The sequence below is a fragment of the Amblyomma maculatum genome, chromosome 1, assembly GCF_055883805.1.
Source record: "Amblyomma maculatum isolate TAMU_Amacu chromosome 1, ASM5588380v1, whole genome shotgun sequence".
NCBI classification, from domain to species: Eukaryota; Metazoa; Arthropoda; class Arachnida; order Ixodida; family Ixodidae; genus Amblyomma; species Amblyomma maculatum.
This window is the reverse complement of record NC_139344.1, coordinates 36,416,456-36,422,861: the sequence shown is the minus strand read 5'-3', so window position 1 is coordinate 36,422,861 and position 6,406 is coordinate 36,416,456. Positions and strand designations below refer to the sequence as shown.

At 45.7% G+C, this 6,406-nt stretch overlaps 1 pseudogene; it reads left to right on the top strand.

The window, feature by feature from the left end:
• Positions 1 to 208: 208 nt before the first annotated feature.
• On the top strand, positions 209 to 3,822 carry LOC146202133 (uncharacterized; annotated as a pseudogene).
• Positions 3,823 to 6,406: the final 2,584 nt, after the last annotated feature.

Genomic DNA, 6,406 nt, shown 5'->3' with positions numbered 1-6,406 from the left:
TTGCACGCATGCAACTCGCACTCTCGTCTGCCAGCATCCATGCAGAGTCGTTGCTATCGTATCAACTCCGCGAGGCGACCGGTCCCCGTTGGTCAAACCGCAGACGGTACCAAAGCTACAGACACGGGAAACTGATCGGCAGTCCGAGGGATAAAAGGGGTCTTTTGGAAAGCCGTGCTCGGCAGGAGTGCACGCTAATTTGCGCTCAATGGGACAGGGATATGAAGGGGAATGCTTCTCAGCGGCGGCCGCGGGTGTCGACAGCAGCCTGCCCACCTGCAGGCATAGGCTCCCGAACGACCCGGGTCGTTCCGGCTGCGGTCGCAAACAAGTCCAAGCGGTCAAGCGTCAGCCCGTGACGTCAGTGGAGATGCGGCGGCGCTGGCGACAGCAGTGACTTTCGTGGTGTAGGCAAAAGCTCGGGTCGTCTGCATTGGATGCGCGGCGCTTGCTGTGTTTTCGGGCATAATTCCCAATATGACTGCAAGCTGTTGTGTGGTTGGTATCGCCACGAGGCACAAAAAAGAAAATAGCACCTGTTTTCACATGTTTCTTGCGGTCGGACAATTATGAGAGCGATGGGCAGCAGCGTTGAGCGCGACAAGTAGACCCTTCGGCAACGAATTGCCTTCGCGCGGCTAACGTGCGTTGCACAATTCTGCACTGAAACTTCATCAGTTCGTTTACAGCTCTTAATTGTCGTGACTGCTTTTCGGCCGCACGATGAATAGCACAATAGCAAATGACTGCAGCTCGTGCACGTTTTGTTCTATATAATATAACAAGTTAAGACACCGCCCGCCCTGTGAGTTCCATTCACTTGTACCCGTGCATATATTCGTACAGAAAAGGACAAAAAAGTTGCTGCGAAGGTAACTGCTGCAAGCTTGACCGGTCACTCCAGCGCGATATTGCCGAAACAGACCTGAACTTGTGAAGCAGCTTTTCTCTGATATCACTTTCGCGAGTTTCAACGAGTGACTTCATCACCGGCCCTATAGAAAGCAAGTAAACATTGTTAATATCCGGGCAAAGTCACGCAGCGTCATTTCTCAAAACTTTCTTTCTTAAGGTCATTAAGATTTTGACGAACGAATTAAATATCCACGCACAACGTAGCTCTGATCAAGCAGGATATATTTAAGTATGGAATATATGGTACGTGCAATTTAATGTCCCAAAGAGTAATCAGCAATGAGAGGTGCAAAATAAGTAGATAAGATGACGCACTTTTGAATAAACAGTTTCAGAGTTAAAAAAAGCTTAACAGATCGTGCAAAGTTCGCTGCAAGCGATCGTGGAGAACGTTGCATTTCCGTTCGTGCACCTCTCCTAAAGACCCCCCCACAAAAGAAAAATAGAACATTCTTATGGGCCTTCATGTATCTATTAACCTTTGAATGACCTTGGCTACGTCTGTACGATGAAACACACGTCAAACGTCTTTTTATCGAGCAGGATAAAACATTGGCAGCGCGCACTATAGGCGAATATGTTACAAAGAACTAAAAGATTGAGTTCTTATTCAGTGAAATTCTGACTTAAGTTGCCGGTATACTGAGATATAAATATGATTTCTAGTTCACTATAGTTGTCGGTAATATATTGTTCTTTAGAGCGAAGGTGCTTGGAGCATCAGAAAGCCAGTTAAGAGTTGTCATATGAAAAACACACTTCCAGTCATTCATTCGTCGTCCTTGCATGCGCTAGCAGTAGGCACAGGAGTTGAACAATGTTGGCTGTTAGTTTTTCATATACATTGCGCTTTCTAGTTTTTATTTAACTCAGTCACTACAGTCGCCCATCGTAGCCGCGCGCTGCTGAAGCCGCGGAGAAGAAAGCCAATAAAGCGCTCTTCGCCAGGTAATTCCAGAAGTAATCGGCTGATAAAGTGCTGAACTACTCTCCAGGCATGAACAAAACTATTTCTACGCACAAGCGAAGCTTACGCTTCAGAATATTCGCACGCGCGAACTGGTTCCGAAGGCAGCGTCGCTTGGCGCTGTGTAGGCACGCTGCGTTTTTGCCTACACCCCATGTCGCTGCCGATCGCAGTGCCACTTTTGTTTACAAACATGACGCTTGTCTATAGAAGCCGGCGGCCGAGGAAGACACGAAACATGTTTAGCACAGACGAGAAGGGAAAAGCAGAGACCGATGAATGTGTGGGCGATGTGTCAGGGAGGAATTCCACGCTCGGGAAAACGGGCGCGACAACCGGAAGTCTGCGAACCGAGCGTCACCCGATGACATTTTCGTGGGCGGGGCGGAGCTCTCGAACTGTTTTGTTTGTTTGTTTGTTTGTTATTTGTTTGTTTGTTTGTTTGTTTGTTTGTTTGTTTGTTTGTTTGTTTGTTTGTTTGTTTGTTTGTTTGTTTGTTTGTTTGTTTGTTTCTGCTGTCTCAGAGTGTTGAGTTGAGAGAAGAGAGGAGGAGCTCCATTTTAATCCTCAATATCTCCGGTGCTAATGAAGCTAGCTGAAACATTCTTGCGATCAATTGACTTGTGAGGGAGTACCTATCTCTCGATCGCTTTACTTTGCATCATTTTAGTATTCCACAGTTCCTTCAAAGGCCCTTCCAACACAGTCCTCGACTCCAAAAAGCGCAAAAGTGTTTATGCGAACGTGATACTTCCTAAAGGACGCGGCTCAGCTGTGGAGAGTGGATCTAGGCTGAAAAAAAAAAAAAAAATAAAAAGGCCAAATCTGGAAATGCAGATGTGTTCTTTGCCAATCTGTAACGCTATAACGCCTTCAGGCATTGCGGTGTAAGCTTCGAACAAAGAAAGATTAAAGAATGAAGTACTGATGCTTTGTCCGACGCGGTGGACCGTTAGAGTCCAGTGGGTGCAAATATTCGTTGAGAATTACACCGGAGTCCAAGAGACACTCAAGGAGCTCTTGCAGACACCAGGTTCAGTGACCGAGAGCAGCACGGCTACTTTCATTGGTTACGATCGGCTGTTGCAGAAGTTTGAAACCTTGTTAGGTATCCATTCTTCCGTAGCCTTCTTTGGGCCTTGTGAAGAACTAGCAGGGGCTCTCCAGAGCTCAACATATTGCGCCGTCGGAGCAAAAAAGACAGCAGAAGCTATCTGCGAAACCGCGTTTGAGAGGCTGTGGCAGCAGACAATCACAACAGCAGCGCTCCTATAGGCCTGAAGGTACCTCGTATGTCAAGACCGACAAAACTACCTGCAAGGTATGAGACGACTGATATAGACCTGTTAAACCAGTTGCACTTGACGTTAAGGCCAGACCGCGCAAGAAGCATTTCGCTGCTATACCTACCGAATCATAAGTGAAACAAAACAGCGTTTTGAGCAGCCGGGCATGCATTGAACAGCTCCTAAAGCTAGAAGACATCTTAACCAGTGCCGCGGGAGTTAGTCGCTATACACCAGATGGAATTTGGCAGATGGCTTTGGCAGTGCATGCAGTTGATTTTGACTTATGAAGACTCTCGGCGCAGTTTGTTATTACCAACTCTTCTAGACGGTGCTGATTCTACCAAACCACTGGGCATTTTGGAGATACCACAAAAGGCTTCGCAAAACATTCGCGAGTTGCTGGATCAGGTCGTGAGGTATGTTCAGCTTCTGTTGTCCATACCTGTGTCTGTTGCTTCTGGGCAGCGCTCTTTTAGTGCTCTGCGCAGAATAGAAACGTATTTGCGCAACCGATTGACTCAAAAGAGATTGTCAAATCTTTTGATTTTGCATATACACGAAGAAAGAACGGCGCTTCTAAGTTTAGACGACTTCATCAGGAAATTTGTGAGCATAACAGCGGAGCGAGTAGCAACCTTTGGTCCCTCCTAAGCACCTAGAAAGAGCAGCACTGCCCGAAATAAGTGCTGCTAGCGTGCATTATTGGTAATTGTATGCATGTACTGTAGCGCGTTTGCTTGTATGGTGGTATTTAAACTGTTGTTTTATGCTATGCGTTTTTCATGCGCGAATGTATGCAGAGACGAAATATTGCCTAAATATCTAAATTTGTCTAATATCAATAAATATGTGCACACTTAAAATTCATTTTGTACTTTTTTCTTGTTAATGCTTAATATGCACATCTAGCGATCAAAGAAACATTGCGTAAGGAAAACTATTTTTTTTTTCACGAAGTTGTTAGAAATCGCCGTACATGACAGCTAATTATTCTCTCTCGAGCCGAACTTAGATTGCAATATCTGAAAAACCTAAATACATAAACAATAAAAACAAGTAAAAAGAAAATTTTGTTCGAGAAAGAGCCTATAGCTCCGGCCCCTTACTCGATACAGTCTGCTTCTTCGAGCATTTGAGATCTCTGTGGTCTAGAGCTGGAAAATATTTATAGTGACTGCACAGACCCAAGGTTCTGCAGAAAGAAAGTGATAAAATTCCAATTAAGAAAGGTGCTAGGCAAGAAGACACGATCTCCCCAGTAATATTCACAGCTTGCTTGGGAGAAGTTAGGCATCAGGGTCGATGGCGAATATCTCAGTAATCTGCGATTCGCTGATAACATTGCCTTGTTAAGTAACTCAGCGGACCAACTGCAAGTAATGATTAATGATCTAGACAGGAGAAGCAGAAAAGTAGGCCTACGAGTTAATATGCAGAAGACTAAGGTAATGAACAGTCTGGGAGAAGAACAGTAGTTTAAAATAAATAGCGAAGCGCTGAAAGTGGGAGGCGAACATGTCTACTTAGGACAGGTGGTGACCGCAGATCCGGACCATGAAAGGGAAATAACTAGGAGAATAAGACCGGGATGGAGCGCATTTGTAAGGTACTCGAACATTATGACTAGCAGCTTACTGGTATCTCTTAAGAAAAAGTGTATAACAGTTGCATCCTACCGGTACTCGCCTATGGGGCTGAAACATGGAGGTTAACGAAAGGGGTTCTACTTAAGTTGAGGACAACGCAGAGGGCTAGGAACACGAAAATGGTAGGTGTAACTTTAAGAGATAGGAAGCGTGCGGAGTGGGTCCGATAAATAACTCTATAGTTAGTGCCATTCTAGTTGATATTCAGAAGAAGAAATGGGCATGAGCAGGATATGTAGTGCGAAGAGAGGACAACCGATAGCCTTTAAGAGTAACCAATTGGATTCCAAGAGAGCGTAGCGGGGGAGGCAGATGCTTAACCAATCCGTCTTAACCCTTTGAAGGTCGAATTTAAAGAAAAAAAAATCTTTCCCAGATGGTCAAATTACTTTATTGCGGATTTTGAAAGTACAAAATGAGTAAAGTCTAGGAGAAAAGTTGTGAAAAATATTAGGAACCGTATTTCTGAGTCAGCATCGCTCGACCCTGCAAACTCGGTAAGCAAGGAGAACGGGAATATCTCGTGAGTGCCGATGATAAACCAGCTAACAGCAGCCCCAAAAGATGGAAATCAGATTCCACGGGAGTGGCCATAAAGATAAAAAAACAAGGTTGGCGCGCTTCCGTTGTGATCAAGTGGGGAGAGGGGGAGCCGACACCACGCAAGGCCATTGCCGAAAAACGGGCGACACGCTGCAGCTAGAAACCAGTTATTTACCCCTGCACGGAAGCGCCCATAAAGAGAGAAATCAAATTTCGCGCGCCTCCGCTGCGATCACGTGGCGAAACAGAAACCACGAAAGAAAGGGCATTGCAGCAGACCTGGCGACACGCTGCAGCTAGGAATCAGTTCTGTTTATCTTGGCAAGAAGGCAGCACAATAAATTTCGAACGCTTCTTGTAACTCCTAGGAGGTGGCAGCGCCTCCCAGTGAGCATGCATCTTCATTAGGGCGCTGAATTTCAAACGGAAGATTGAAACCGTACCCGTAGAGGCAAAAACCTTGCGGGACGGAAAACCGCCACCGTACATGTACGGCAGAAACTAAAAATATATATATATTCCCAAACTTTCAAGATGAGGGCTGCAGGGTTTGCGGGCAGAGGGGTACCCTGAACCACATAATTTGGGAGTGCTTGTATTTTCCAGGCAGGGCAAACAACATTGATAATAGAGAAGCCTGGGAGGCTTTGCTGGAAAGCACAACCCCGGAGCACCAGCTGCTAGCAGTTCGACTGGCTGAAAAGGCCGCCGAGATCCAAGGGATTTTGGCAAGCATCTGAAGTGGATTCCAACCTGTCCGAAGGTGCCTCTCCTCTAGAGGGTAGGACCTGGGGTAGGAAAGAGCCCTTTTCTGTCGGACAATAACGTTATTGAACTTATTATCTTTGTTTGTGCAAAAATGGCGATGTCATCCGCATAGGCCAAAGTTTTGACATTCTGTGACTAGCCTATACCCCGTGACGTTTTAATTCCTCTGAATTGCCAAACATAGCAGCTCTAGATAAACTGCGAACAGTAAAGGCGATAGCGTGCATCCCTGCCTCACCGATTCATAGTTCCCCATTTACTATAATCCACGTTAAGCA